Here is a 16326-nt window from a genome sequence, read left to right on the forward strand (position 1 = left end):
TTGTGTCAAGAAGGCAATGAAACCACCTGTGAAATTAGCATGCAGAAATACGGCTCTGATAAATATTAGTGTGTAGCCTTTCACAGACAATAAACATGCCTCTTTCCTTAGAAAATTGGGATGACATTATACACATTTCTTTGCACATATGTCAAATCTTTTTCATGCTATCACCTGTAGTACATAGTATTTAATATTAACCATCTAGTATTTTACATGTCTGTATTGTATTTAATTTTATTTCATTTTAAAAATTCTTTTGTATTGTATTTTAAATCATGGAAACATCCTCTTTTTGCCCTGGTGATGTATTGGTTGCGCTTTGGGCTGCTAACTGCAAGGTCAGCAGTTCAAAACCAACAGCCACTCCATGGGAGAAAGACAGGGCTTTCTACTCCCATAAAGAGCTGCAATCTCAGAAACCCACAGGAGCAATTCTACCCTGTCCAATAGAGTCATTTTGAGTCGGCATTGGCTCCATGGAGTGATTTTGTGTGTGCATTGGTTTTTTGTGTGCTGTTATGTAGTGAAATTGTTTATACTTCTCGTTAATGTAAACAATCCTGAGATGAGTTTTCTTATATATGTATCTTCAGATATTTGTGTGGGATAAAAAATTATGTCTTTTTAATGATAAATTGAAATGATGGATTTTTATAATCTTAAACCCACCATCATTGAATCATTTCTGACTCATAGTAACCCTTTAATACAGTTTCTGTGCCTTTAAATCTTTGTGGGAACAGATTGCCTCATTTTTCCCTTCAAGGATTGGCCGATGGGTTTGAACTGCAGACCTTGAGGTTAGGAGCCAAACACTTAACCGGATGGTGCCAACCGAGCTCCATTTGTAAACTTAGTATCATAAGTATTTTAACTTTCAGAATGCATATTAATACTTAGAGAATCCTTTTGGATATTAGTATAAGGTTCAAAAATGGAATTTATTATGCACAAAAAGAATGAAATTTCAAAAAGTAAAAAATGATCAAGATTTGTTTGAAACCAGTAAAAAGGTAGCAGTTTAGATTGCAATATTAATTGTATTATTAATACTTGTCATTAAAAATAGAATTTTTCTTTTACGACTTTCATTGTTGATATAGACAATAACCATCATGTTGCTTTCTTAATTCTAGAGATACATTTTTAACTTTCTATGTACAGTTATGTTAGGAAATGGCATAATTACCCTTCAGAAATATAATCCTATGTTTATTTGATCAAGCCACTCTTGTTAAGCATGTAATGATGAGAATGAGGACACGTGCCTTTGCTTTGAAGCCCGGCTGAGCGTTGCATATCCTTGTAAAACAATGCTGATGTGTTTTGTGCATGTTTTCATCTAAATCTCTTGTAAAAATGTTGAGGTTGATGCTGGGTGGTGCTTTTTCAAGCAACAAATAGGATTTCTTCAATTCATGGATTTTTTTGAATGAAATATTAAGGTAAATATTTAATCATCCTTCTCTTAGTGCTTTACCTTCAGTGCATAGGGGTAATCATTGCAAAAAATGTAATGTGTATTCTCTTAAATTTTTTTTTGAATGTCTCATTTTTAAAATATGAATGGGATCATATATCATATGCACTACATCATTTTGTATCTTGTACATTTAACTTAGCTCTATATTTTGCTTATTTTAGCAACATGGCCTGATTCTTTAGAGTGATTTAAACTTTTTTACTGATGTCACGTTTTATTGGTATGGATTCTTATTGTCTGAAGTATACACACTGCTTTGCTGAAACAATGTTTTAAGCCATTTCTTATGCATATCTGTGTACACAGGCTGTCCCCAATTCCAGTGAGGTCCAGCGATAACAGTATCTGCAAGAATGTTGGACTTGGAATAGATGTACGTGGTTCATATTATTTAGACTTAATTAGTGCTTGGGTTCCCAAGCTTGCTTGCCCATTGGAATCACCTGGTGTGATACAAATTCCAGTACAGGTGCAGATACAGATCCCTGACCTCCGTTTGCACCTTAATGAATCAGAATGTCTCCTGGCGGGGTGGTGGGGTGTGGGGTAGTTTGGAGTTGGGGCGTGGAAATCCAGGGATCTGTAGTTTCACGGGATCCCCAGGTGATTCCAGTGATCAGCCAAGTTTGGGAACCTAGTATTTCGTGCAGGGAAAGGCTCGGAGCCTTTTCAATGATTTAAAAGCCACAGGTGCAGGGAAGGTAATAGTAATGAATTCGTTGCAAGTAGTGGTTGGATCAGGTAGTCCATCAAAGCTAAAAAGTGAAACTCACTGCCACTGAGTCGATTCTGACTCGTCGTGACCCTATGAGACAGGGTAGAACTGCTCCTGTGGGTTTCCAAGACTGACTCTTTACAGGAGGAGAAAACCTCGTTTTGTTTCAGCTGGTTCACAGCGAGGGCAAAATTTTTATAAACATGAGACCGATTTTGAGGTGAAACAGCTATGCCCCTCTGAAAGATGGTTGCACCCACTCAAAGATGGTGGCCTGTCAGGCAGCTTTGAATGTATGTTACTCTCCCAGATCCTACCAGTAATCCGATGTCATACATCGGGTTCCTGAGAGGACTCATTATATGATACACCTCTGTTGAGTCTCCCATTCCATGACACCCTTACCCCATTCTGGTTATGTTGATGAATCATGAAAATTGAGGTTCGTTCCTGTTCTGTTTGCTTGACCATGGTGGTTTCGAGTTGGTTTGAAACCCTATGTAAAGGGCAAGCAGGAGTGGTCTGTCTGTCATCCCAAGGAACTCCTGTGGCATATGTTGTATAGTATCAGTTCTGTGACATGGAATGGCTCAGCCACAGACTTACCATTTTACATTTGTGATTGACATTGACAAGCTGCCCTTCTCAAAGTAAGTTTAGGCCTGCCAAGGGCTGCAGGAGTGCGTGGGAAGAATGGGAAGCGATGGCTAGTGAGTCTGGGTTTCATTTGGGGCTGATAAAATGTACTAAATTTAGACTGTGGTGATAATTGCACAGCTTTCTAAGTATATTAAAAACTACTGAGTTGCATACGTGTAGTTGGTGGATTTTCATATGTCAGTTATACTCAGAACTCAGTCAAACTTTATTTTTTAGAGCTGCATCTGTTTATATGTCCAGCAGTGGTGTGGGTGAACATCTTCCTATTTCACCAGTCCTGGACTATACATTTTTTTTCTACTATAAACTCTTGATGTTTATTTGTGAGATGCAAAATAGTACCTCATTTTGATATTTACCTATCTTTCATGACACGTGAGAATGAACCTGTTTTGTTATATAGATTGCCTTTTCTGTTCCACTTTTGTGACTTGTCTTTTCTTGTTCTTTTCCATATTTTCAATGAATTGTTTACTTTCATAGTGATTCCTAAGAGCAATATATACATGTTGAGGAGTCCAGTCCTATGTCATATAACTAGCAAATACTTTTCTATACATGTGTTTTGATTTGTATGAGGTCATTGTTCATATATAGACTTGTTCTTTTCAGTAGTTGGAGGGCTCAGTCTTTCCACTTTGACATCTGGATATATCATGTGTAGGAAAGCATTTCATAACTTCAAGATTATGAAAAATTAAGCTATTTTTAAATCTTATTTTTTGTTTTTCAATTTCAGAGGTATAGAGCAATCTAGGTTATTCAGTTCTTAATGTTACAAATCCAGAAATTTTGGTGTCTGATGCATTTGTTAAATAATACATGCAGTAAGAGAGGAGTGAATTGAATGATAAGAAATTTTATAAAGACCTCTTCCCCTGTCTCCTGAAGGACTTAATAAAGTATTTAGTTCTACTAATGTTATAGGGAGTCCTAAAATATTTAAAATTTTGCTCTATAGATCAAACTTAATAAAACACTACTTGTGTTTCAAATAAAACACTACTTGTGTATGGAGACTACCGAGGACAGTAACTCTGGTACTTATGACTTTATTTTAACATGATTGAAGAATTCCCATGGGTTTCTTTTGGTGTCTGAATACACACGTGTATAAAAGCTTCAGGGTTTGCGGCATTATGGGAGAACACATGCTCAGTGACAAGGATCTTTTATTTTAACTTTAGCCTCTCATTCCCAAATATACATGGACTTGTTTGCCTTTCTAATTGCTAACACATTTCCTCCGATAGCCACATCACAGGCTTGTGTGACAGTGAGCACCAGCAAGTCAGGGGCTTTTTAAAGTATTCTTTAAAAAGGTTCTTGACATGGATTAAGACATTTGGAACACCGTTGTCACTGGAAATGAAAGAAGAGACAACACAGCCAGGGGAGGTCATTTTCAGAGCAAGCATCCATTTTCAGAGAACAGATGGTAGAAATTGTGCACTTTATGAAATTGAAAATGTTCTTTGAACTTCACCTTCACCCACGTCAAGTGTTCCCCCCGATTGCCTAACCAGGGTGTTGCTTCTGTCTAATGTAATTATGCCATTAGGCTGTTTTTGTTCCTGAGACTTGGCTGCTTAAGTGTAGAATGGCAATACATTCAAGATATGAAATTCAGAATCATTGACATAATTAATCAACAAGAGAATTGGCATATTTAAACAATTTGTATTGTGCAATACAACATGGCAGCCTCACCAAATTAACAAGTAATTATGCAAGGGAATTAGATGATTGCCAGTACTTCAGGAGGCTGCTGTCTGTTCCTCCCAGTGATGTCATTACCTTCTCTGTGTGTCTCTGCTGTGGGAGAAAGACGAGGCGGTCAGCTCCTGCCTGGATTTCTGGTCTTGGAAAACCCTCTTTAGGGTTCTTATGAGCGGGTTTGGGTTACATGTCAGCAGGTTCTTGCTTTTGTGTGTGATCATAATTTCTTCCCTTGCTTTAGAAACATTGATGTACCACTGATGCCGGCATCTTTGAAAGTAAAAAGGCTTATCAGACGCTGACTTTCACCGGCACTAAATTCTGTGTGTTTCTCTTGCTCAGTAGGATGGTGGTGAGGTGCTCGGCTAGAGTGGCTCATTTGCATTACTTCCTATTAAATCATCCTGCCGCAATTTCTTACCCTTCTTCTTATTGATTCTGTTCTCATGTTTGGCCTTTACAGAAATAAATCTATCTGGTAACCTAATGTGCATGTGTAACAGTTTCTCTAAGGCAGTGGTTCTCGGAGTCCTGGGATTCCTGAGGCTCTTTGGGGAGCCTGCATGTCAAGTTTATTTTCATAGTAGTCCTTAGATGTTCCCGTCCACTGTTGACATTTGCATTGTGGCTGCAAACTGTACTGCTGGGTGAAACTCTGTCTAAGCACACACCAAGACCAAGCAACCCCCAAGGCCACTGCCGTGGCGTCCCTTCTGTGTCACAGCACCCCTCCAGGGTAGGGCCGAACTGCTTCGTAGGGTTTCTGAGTCTAAATCTTTCTAAGGGACCAGATTGCCTCATCTTTATCCTAGGGAGCAGCTGGGGGGTTTGAAACATATACCTTGCAGGTAGCAGCCCAAAGCGTAACCCACCACAGTAAAGCCCGACAGTGCTTCCAAATAACGCAGGTGCTCATTGCGTTCTTCACTGCCGCATTTGCAGGGTGGAGTGGATACTCATTTTACTCACGAAGGTCCTTGGTAAAGTAAACAGTGAAAAATACTAATTTTATCAATCCTCATACCTTTCGTGGGAGAAAAGATCTGCCGTCTCAGACACTCACAGGGGCAGTTCTGTCATGCCCTGGAAGATCACTGAGCTAGAATCGACTTGATGGCAGTGAGTTGGTTTTTCATTTTGGGATGCCTTTAACATGCATCATTTGGATGACAAGGGACACATGCGTAAAGAATCTGTGCAGTGAAGCCCAGTAGGTGGCTACCTCCATGGCAGGCACATGGGTGACAAAAGCTGCTGTCCGTGGGTAGCACCGCTTTTATGTACAGGATGCCTGACCTACCAAAGTCCTCTTCTTCAGACTTGGGTATTGGGTAGACATTTTGCCAGAAATGAGCCAAATGAGCTGGTCACTTCAGTACCGTCTCTTCACCACAGTGTTGGCTCGTAATTTGAACTTTCGATGAAAATTAGAATTTGGGAAAACTTGTCCGAGTCAGTGGGAGCGGGACTGCTTTCCCATACCAAGACTTTTCTGATGAATTTAGTGAAGCTACTGATAAAGGGGACGTTCTGATATTACATAGTGAACTTTTCAATATTTGGACATTTGTACACCCTCCTGAACAGTTATTTTCCCAGTGAGCCACACATGACCAAGGACAGAGTTTCAGAATCCTTGTGACTTAGTAGAAAACCAGTGCTTGTGAGTATTGGTGCGCTAACAAGAATACTTACAAATAGTTGAATGGGCTACTAAAATCCTCCTTTCTTTTACAGCTAATCATTTATGTGAGTTCCCCTTTATAAAGTGCTTGAGCACATTTTTTTTTGTTCATTAAGGAACAGTAGGTATCACTTGCAAAGAATGAAACAAAGTTGTAGGGAGGTAATTTTAGAGGAATTCTTAGGAGATTGTGGAAAAGAAGAACACAGTCTTTTAAATATGTGAAACGGCTACTCAAATCTTTTTTGTTTTATTTAGCAGTTTTATTGTCACATAATTCCCAAATCATACAATTCAATAATATAACCAAGTTCAAGGTCAATAGTGTAGTTCAAGAGTTATACAATCACCATCACAATCAATTGTAGAACAATTTTTCCTCCTTGTACTCACTATCAGCGCCACATTTTCTCCAAGCTTCCCCTCATGGAACCATTAATCCGGGTACCATTTCTATCAATTTACCTAACCTGGATTTCATATAGAGAAAAACATTAACGAAACAAACAAACAAATAACAATAACCACGTAAAACAGAAACAAACCTCCATTGAAAAGAAAGACAATATTAAAAACTAGAACAAATTTAAAATGGGTCAAAAAGGAGATCATATGATAAGGTGCCGAATTTTAACCTAACTGCATCTGCAATAATCTACTTTCCAATGTATTCTGCATTTGGTAGCAGGGCTGTTCACACCCCTTGTCTTTGGTCAGAGGGTACTCACCAGAGGCTTCATCCACATGCCCCTTCACTGTTCTTTTTGTTTTTTGTTTTTCAAGTGAAACAACTTTAGAATGGGTCAAATAGGAGCAAATGATAAGCTAGTACATTTTAACCTAACTATTTCTGCCACCATCGACTATACAGTGCTCTGTCTGATAGCACAACTCCTCACCTCCCTCAACTGTGCTCAGAGGGGATTCACTGGAGACTTAGTCCACGTGGGGACCCTGCCTTGGATTTTGGGCTTCCGCTATCGTCCATGGCCTTCTCCTAACCAGGCATTCTGATCCCATGCCCTCCTTCAGCTTGGATTTTATTTACAATTTGCCCTTAATAGTTTATAGTTGTTGGAGGAGGAGAGCTTACTTGTCTATCATGTAACAGTCTAGGGTGTGTAGGGATGCTCTGCTGTGTGATGTCTTCAGGGGTCCAGGGTGATGGGTGGGTCTGCCGTCTTCAGCATCTGGCTATCGTAGCAGGTGTGAGGTGGCAGTATTCATGGAAGATGATTTTATATTTAAAATTCCATATTTGGGACAGAGAAAGAGTACAGGAGGAGAAAACCACTTAATTGTAAGGCTGCAAGTAGGACTTCTCTGTATCTTTTCTGTCCATCATACCTCTTGGTCATGACCTAGCCATATGTCACTATGTGTGATGCAATCACATGCCCAGTCCAACTTGGTGGGGAGAACAGGGCCCCAAAGGCAGGAGAGAAGAGCTCATGGCGTGGTGGCCGGTGCCACCAAAACCCCATCCTGGTGCACGTACATATGTTTATGGCTACTTGGGTTAGGATCCTGTGAGCCCGGCAGAGTGAGGCATACTAGGTGGTTGGTTAGTTCAGAACACCCAGTGCTGCTGGTGATGTGTGGAGAGAGAAGAGGGACAGAGTCAATAAGAAGGGGAAAAGAACATCAGTGGTTCAGTGAAGCTGAGCCAACCATACTGAAATTCTGCATGGAATGTGGTCATGCTTAGGCTTCTGTGTAACATTGCGTTTGTATCTGCTGTGTGGATACTTGTGGGTTTGTTTTTTTAAATTAGAAAATAGAAACATGCGCATATTCACTCCGTTTGCTTACAGTGCACATCTCCCTTGAATGCGATGAGTTCTGAGATTAGAAATTACTCTATTTCATAGGTGCCTAGGCCCCAGGGATAAGATAAGCAGGGTGGGTCCCTGAACATATCTGTTCTGCGTGTCAGTAAGTTTAATGGATTACATTTGGCAACATGAAATATTCGAAATCTACATTTGAGAATTGAGGGCCCTGGAGATCCTAATCAGGAAGAATCTTAATCATGACCATATGACAGTTTTCATCTGGCCAGTAAGGAGACATGTCTGGGAGATCTTTGTAACAATTAGGTAGCTGGGTAAATAGAGGAATTATTTTATGAATCACTTCATTTGCAATTTGCTTCGATGGTTGTGTGAACGGAGAAAATGTTACAGAACAACCTATTCAGTTGCCACTTATGCTTGGAAATAGCTCGGCAGTACAGAGGATTCACTCACATTGGTAATGCTGTAGACCCTTTAGGCCCAGAATTTAAATGTTACCTAGGCACAAGAAGCGTAAACAGAAAAGACTTAGATTACTCCTGCAATGGTCACATGTTAGACTTCATCGAAAGCTTAGAGAGCTAGTCTCTACATCATTATAAATCTTCTTTTGTTTTCCACATCTTGAACCTTTTGACATGATTGAAGTAGTTGATTATCACTAAGACTTTTGGGATAACACTAAAGGGTGTTTCTTGAATTTTAAAACCTGTGGATGATTCTTGTCTAAATCGCTGTAATGCACTTGTGTACCCCCTCCTCACTTCCCTCCCCAATCCTGAATAGTTACTGTGCTCTTTTAGTGGGGCATTCTGCCAAGTTCAGTATCAAATGTTAAGTACAATTTGCACATGTAAACCTGCTAATAGTGCTGGTATTTTGAATAAAAAGCTGTTGTTCTGTAAAAGTGAATGTTGAAGAGTTGATTGGTAGGTATTTAAAAACCCCGATTTAAGCATTTGAAAACAGTCAGTTGAAGAAAATGAACAAAGGACACTGAAAATCGGTGAGTGGGCTATTTTTACATCCAGGGAAATGCTTTTATTCTCCCTCTTGAAGCGAGGGAATCTGTCAGCTATGTTTATTTGTTAGGACTGGCCAACCTCAGAGGGCATTTTTAAAGTCAGAACTTCAAAGGAGCCCCAATAGACTTTGTAAATAAATTCTCTTAAACTTTTCCAAATAGAAAGTCTCTTAAAAATAGCCGTGGGGAAACCGCTAGAGGGCCAAGTCCCTCTCCATGCCACCGCCTTCGTAGTGCACTATTCATAGGATGGCAGCGAGGTCCAATTTCTTGTGGTGGTTTCTTTTTCCAGAAGCAGGTGGTTAAACTCAGTTCTGGTTCAAGTCACTGTCTGAGGGCATCTTCTGGGCATATTGCCCAAGCAGTTGGCCAGGTGCAATGAGATTGCCCCCTTGCTATACGTCCCATGTGATTCTTATCATAACATATTTCTATGGGGGTGGCTGGGTTTGGGGGTGAGTGGCTAGTGTCCGAGTGTGGATTTCAGGTGCAAACTAAGCCTTTATAACTGAGAACAAGTTGAACAATGGCTGGTTCTGGTCTTGAGATAAACATGTACTCACTTTTCTTAATACTCGCTTTTACACTTCTTGCCTTAGTGACTCAATCGGCCTTAAGCTGACATTGAAGTGTCTGCAGTTGAAGCTCAGGTAGTCATTTGTCTAAATTTTCAACTCTAAATTTTAATATTTGTGTACATGTGTAAGGTAACCACAGAATTAAGTTGTTCAACATAAATGCCTGATAATATAGGCGAAACATTGAGGATGGTGGTATTGCTTTTGTCTGCAACGCTTGAGGTGACTTGGGGAGAAGCAGCATTAGGGGAGGCCTTGGGTCATGTAGGAGTTTAGTAAGCGGAGAGGACACGAATGCATGAAAGCAGTTTAGCTATAAATGGTGAACTGCTTTGTGTCACGTAACCTCCAAATCAAACTCACTGCCACTGAGTCCGTTCCATCTCCTGGTGAGCCTGGGGATAGAACTGCCCCTTAGGGCTTCGAAGTTCATTTACCCTTTTAACGGACTAGACTGACTCATCTTTCTCCCATGCAAGCGTTGGTGGGTTTGAATTGCCAGCCTCATGGTTAACAGCCGTGCACTTGAACTGCACTACCAGGACTGCGTAGGGAAAAGAAAAGAAGTGAAAGTGTATGTCTGTATGTCACTGCCAAGCCAAGGTTGAGGTTATGGCTGAGATTTGACCAGATAATGGTATTTTCACAACCATGTTTTAGGAAAGTAAGAAAGTAAGAATTGTCTACAGTGGTAAGTTGGTAAGAAAGTAAGAATTGTCTACAGTGCATTGATGGAATGAAAGACTCTAGGCTGCGCCAGCAGTCACGGTGAAGGTTAATGCGGAACTTTATTGGATTGGTAATAGGCTAGAAATGAGGTAAAGCTTGCTGGATAGAACCAGTGTCTGACTGGATATTGAGGGTGAAAGGAAAAGGAAGAGTGAAGAAAGAAGATGTATTGTCCACGGCAGGTGCTACTTTTACTGAATTCTGAATAGATACACTGGAGGAACATCTAGGGGGAACTGTTTATTAGGCAGCTGGAATTCAGACATGAAGACGAGAGATGGAGCATTAAGATTGAGCTACGTGGAAGGTTAGCGTCAAATCCAGATGAAGTCACCGAAAGCCTAGCGGTGATGATTGTGGACTGACTGAGGGAGCATGCCGACTTTGGGAGGCTGGGAGAAGAATTAGACAACGAAAACGATACAGAGACACATTCTCAAAATTAAGAGGAGAGCCAGCCAGGTCCTTTGCCACTGAAGCCCACGACAGCCAAGGGAAGACGGAAGAAGGATCGCAGTTCAATGAGATCATCAAGAGAAGGGATGAAGTCCACCATTCGGTTTCGTGATTCAAGGCCCTTTGGATGAAAAATGAAAACGCTGTCATTGTGACCCTGAGACTATGGTTTTAACAACAACAAAAAGCATGGTGGCAGTTGTGGGGTGGGAAGAAGAAGGTAGGCCGTGTGGAATAGTCACTGAGAGGTGTATTAGTTAGAAAAAAAGGATTATACTTTACGAGCGAAGCTAGAATATTTAAGCAGCAAATGTCCGGTAACCCTCCGTTTTGTAAAGTCCTAAACCTCAGTGCCATACAATGTGGCGTCGAACCACGCGTGGGTCTGAGGAAGGTAGTTCCTGCTCGTGACACTGAGGACAGCAGAATGAGGAGGCACTGCCGTCCGCACAGTCGGGAGCCCCTTATCATAGCCGCCGGGGCTCTCTCATGGGTGCCCAGGACTCCTCTTTTTGGCTGACCCTCTACTCGACAAAGCCTGATGTCCTTCTCTGGGGCCTGGCCCCCACCTAATAACATGTCCAAAGTGCTTTAGATGACTTCTGACTGTCCGTGCTTTGAAGGAGCATCCTGTCCCCTGTCCTTCTTCGAAGGCAGACTTGTTCGTGCCCCGGGCATTCCATGGCGCATTCAGAATTCTTAGCCAGCACATGATCCAGGTGCATCGGCTTTTCATTGGTCTTCTTTATGCTTTGTCCAGCTCTTGTATGCATATAAGGCCATTGAAAATATCATGTCTTGGGTCAGGCACTCCTTAGCCTTCAAGGCAACATCTCTAAATACTCTAAAGAGAACTTTCGCAGCAGATTTGCCCAACACAGAACTTTTTTTTTCTTTTTCAATTTGACAGCTATCCGACAAATTCCTTGGCCTAGATGAGTGAGTGCTCCCAGCATAGCATCCATTTGTTGAAACATTTCGATTGGCATCTCATCAACTTTGGAGCCCGGTTTTCCCCAATGCCTGCAGCCTGGTTCTTTCTTCAGTGCCATCAGTTCTTGATCACACGTTACCTCCTGCAATGATGGAACATTGACCAATTCTTTTTGGTGCAGTTACTCTGTATTCCTACCATCTTCTTTTGGCCCCTCTTCATTGCTCAATATTTTGCTCTGGAATCCTTCAATATTACAATCCAAGTCTTATATTTTTTCGGCGGAGCATTTTCTTCCCTTTTGGTTTTCTAACTCATGGTCTTTGCACATTTCAATAAATGTCTTCTTGAGCTGGATTTTCAAATGTTCTGTTAAGCTCTTCTATTTCAAGATTTCTTCCTTTTACTTTAGTTACTCTTAAGTTCAAGGGTTGTGCCACATTGGGTAACTCTCCTGCACAAGACCTCTTTAAAGTGTTGAAAAGCAAGGAGGCTACTGTGCCGACTAAGGTAAGACTGACTCAAAGCATGGTATTTTCAGTTGCCTCATATTCATTTGAATTGTGGTGCTGGTGAAGAATATTGAAAGAATCATGGACTGCCAAAAGAGTAAATAAATCTGTCTTGGAAAAATTACAGTCAGAATGCTCCTTAGAGGCAAAGATGGTGAGACTTTGTCTAGCGTACTTTGACATATTGTCAGGAGAGACCAGTCCTTGGAGAAGGATATTATGCTTGGTAAAAGTAGCAGGGCGGTGAAAAAGAAGAAGCCTTCAACAACATGGCTTGACACTGACTGCATCGGTGGGCTCAAACATAAGAACAGTTGTGAGGGTGGCACAGGACGGGGCATGGCAGTGTTTGTGTTGCACATAGTGTCACTGTGAGTCAGAACTGACTTGATGCCACCTAACAGCAGAGCCATGGTGGTGTAATGGTTACACGTTGGGCTGCGATCTACATGGTTGGCAGTTCAAAACCACCAGCAGTTCCGCAGGAGAAAGACTGGACTTTCTACTCCCCTAAACAGTTAAACAGTTTCAGAAACCCACAGGAGGTCGCGTTTAGTCCACATGGACTTGATGGCAGTGAGTTTAGTAACACCAACAGCAACAAGTTCAAGAGCATGTTTCAGCATTTCTTCTGATGTTCATTTTGGTCTCTCTTGTCATCAAAAAAAGCACAACGGGTTTATTGGCATATACTTCACATAGAACACAATGTAATCAGTTGTATTAAGAAGGTTTGTGTGATTAACACCACAATCAATTTCAGAAAAATTGTTTTTCATACTTATTCATGTTAGGTCTCCACCCTCCCCTTGCCATGCCCCTAACCAGACACTGTCTCTGTAGACCGACCTATCCTGGATTTCACATACAGGAAATCTTAAAAAAACACACACTATCATACAAAACCATACAGATCAAACACACAAAAAACCTGCAATAAGTAGACAAAACCAAAAAACTGCAGCTTCTGTTCTGACTTGCACATGAGCAATTGATGATCTGTTTCGCAGTTGTCCTTGGCCTCTTCTGACGATGATACGGAACTTTTGTTTAGCCGCTTTCTGTAGATGTTGTCAATTTGATTCTTACGTATTCTCTCTGACTAGATTAATTGTATATTTACCATTTATATTGTTCATACCAGGTGTTGGCAACTACAAGGTCATTGGTCTTGCATATTCTATCATGTGGTCTCCAAAGTTATTTGTATTACCAAAGCCTTATTTTCCAACTTCGGATACTTTTTTAGAGGAGTTTTGGTGGTGTGGTGGATTACACAGTGGGCTGCTAACTGCAAATTCAACAGTTCTTACCCACCTATGGATACATGGGAAAGATGAGGCTTGCTTGCTGTTCTAATAAAGATTCACTGCCTGGGAAACCCAAAGGGTGGCCATGATTCTGAATCAACTCTATGACTGTTAGTGATAGGCTTATTTCTTACTTGCACATTCCAATTACCACTAATTATCGATGCATCTCAATTGCATGTTTGATCAATTTTAGACTGCAGAAATTGGTCGAAATCTTAAGTGTTTTCATTTTTGCCATTAATGATTGGTGCATAATTTTGAGGAATAGTTGTAGTAACTGGTCTTCCTTGTAGACATTTGAATATTATCCTATCATTGAGAGCTTTATTCTTCAGGATAGAGCTTGACATGTTTTTTGGTGATAAATGTGACCAAATCATTATTTGTCATTCTTGGCATCTGAGACCGTAGGCTTGCCTGATTCAGAATAGTCAACACCAGTCCATTTCAGCTCACTCATGCCTAGAATTCCCTTTTATATTTTGACAACTACCAGTGTTTTTATAAATTCATACTTCAAAATACCACGTTGCAATTATTAATTGGATGTTTATTGCTATTTTGAGTTGTTTCACATTGTCAAATGAAGGTTCCCAAAGCTTTAACCCATTTACAGTATTAAGTTGACTGTTTTGAGGAGGCAGCTCTTCCTCAGTCAAGTGTTAAGTGTTTTCCACCCTGAGGCACATATCTTCTGACCTGATATTAGCTAGTGTTCTGCTGTGATTCTTGAGTTTTCACCAGCTGTTGAAAAAAAAGAAAAAAGGTAAGTACAGCACTAGTTATTCCATTCTAGGCTGTCTTAGTCTGGAAGATCTGCTTATACCTGTGTTCCATGGGGGCCCAACTGGTATTTCAAACACCATTGGCACGGCTTCCAGCATCACCACAGCATGCAAGCCTTCACAGTATGACAAACTGACAGACATGTAGTGGCTGGAAAATGCAGAGCCTTTCATTAAAAATTAAAAAATTAAAAGAAGCCTTTATGAGGATAAAAGCTGAACCATAATGTGTTTTAAAAGCATGTGCTTATTATGGGTGAATGAAACATAGTGGCCTTATCTATTAATTTCCCCCCTAGTCTGTGCACTATTCTCAGAGATGATGTCATTTTAAAAGTCCAAGTTAAGACTCTGAAGATACAATTCAGTGCCTGTGATATTTTCAGCCACTATTTGTATGGGGTTATCTTTATTAAGCATACTTTTTTCCATATAGCTACTTCCTGTTTTCTTTCACCTGGAAGAGGCTCTTAAAAATTTAAGTGGGAGAGGGCTGTGGATTTTTAATGTTCCATGTTGACTATTGTTAAGATGTAATTGACCCAAATTAGAAAAATGAAGTAGTCTTTGTAGAAGTGGATGACACAGGAAAGTGTTTATGAAATTGTTTTCAAGAAGAATAAATTAAACATAAGTGGAGTCATAAATTATTTACTCCTTTGTGTCTGGCTTGTTATCCTCAATGCAATGTATTTGACATTCTGAACATGCCGTAATTTTAAACTTTATTAATCCATTTGTAGTTTGTTTTCTAGTTTGGGTTATTATAAATAAGACTGCTCTAAAAACTGGTGTACAAGATTTTTTGTTCATTTGTTTTGGTTTATATTTTCATTTTTTCTCGGATGGAACACTAAACTGATTTCTATGTAGTTGTACTACTTTACATTCCCATCAACAATGAATGAGAGTTTCTGTTACATCTCATCCTTGTCAACATTTTATGTTGTCAGTGGCTTGGATTTTAGCCAGTCTTATAGGTGACTGCTCGTATCTTGTTTTAATTTGCATCCCATAATGCTCTATGAAGAGTTGACATTCAACCGTTTCAAGAGGTTGCACATATGCTTAGCAACCAGTGCTACTGAAGGAAGAAGTCCAAGCTGTCCTGAAGGGATTAGCCCCAAACAAGGTTCTACGAACCGATAGAATGCCAACTGAAATGTTTTAATACGCTGATGAAGCACTGGAAGCATTCACTTGTCTATGCCAAGAAATTTGGAAGATAGCTACTTGGCCCACTGGCTGAAAGAAATCCATATTTGTACCCGTATCAAAGGAAGGGGACCCAACAGTATGTGGAAATTAAATAACAATATTTTGCTGAAGATAAGTCAATAACCGGTACAGTAGTAAACTGATAGGGAGCTGCCAAAATTTAAAGTGGATTCAGAAGAGGACATGGCACAGGGGATATCATCCTGGGTCACATGGATCGGAAGCAGAAAATACTAGAAAGATGTTTGTGTTTTGTTGACTCTGCAAAGCCATTTGACTCTGTGGATCATAACAAACTGGTGACAGCCTTGAGAAGAATGGGAATTCCAGAACCATTCTTTGTGCTCATGTGGAATTTGTAGATGGACCAAGAGGCCTCATTCAACTAGAAGAAAGGAATACAGTGTGGTTTAGAATCAAGAACATTGTGCGTCAGGACTGTATCCTTTCACCATATACTGAACAAACCTATATGCTGAACCAGTCATCTGAGAAGCTGGACTTCATGAAGAAGTGCTTGGTATCAGGACTGGCGGAAGGCTTATTGACACACTGCAATATGCAGATGACACAACCTTGCTTGCTGAAGTGAGGAGGACTTGAGGCACTTGCTGATGATCAGGCACTTCAGCTTTCAGTATGGATTATAACTCAGTGTAAACCAACCCAGCATCCTCACAACTGGATCAATAGATAAAGGCAGAAAAGATGGAACTT

At 40.4% G+C, this 16326-nt stretch overlaps 1 protein-coding gene across 1 annotated transcript in view; it reads left to right on the forward strand.

Moving 5' to 3' along the window:
* Positions 1–16326, forward strand: part of CEP112 (centrosomal protein 112) — a 462158-nt gene that overhangs the window by 56134 nt on the left and 389698 nt on the right. The gene's annotated exons all lie outside the window — the stretch shown is intronic.

The sequence above is a fragment of the Echinops telfairi genome, unplaced genomic scaffold, assembly GCF_000313985.2.
Source record: "Echinops telfairi isolate 266 unplaced genomic scaffold, ASM31398v2 ScPeMD7_7458;HRSCAF=8496, whole genome shotgun sequence".
NCBI classification, from domain to species: Eukaryota; Metazoa; Chordata; class Mammalia; order Afrosoricida; family Tenrecidae; genus Echinops; species Echinops telfairi.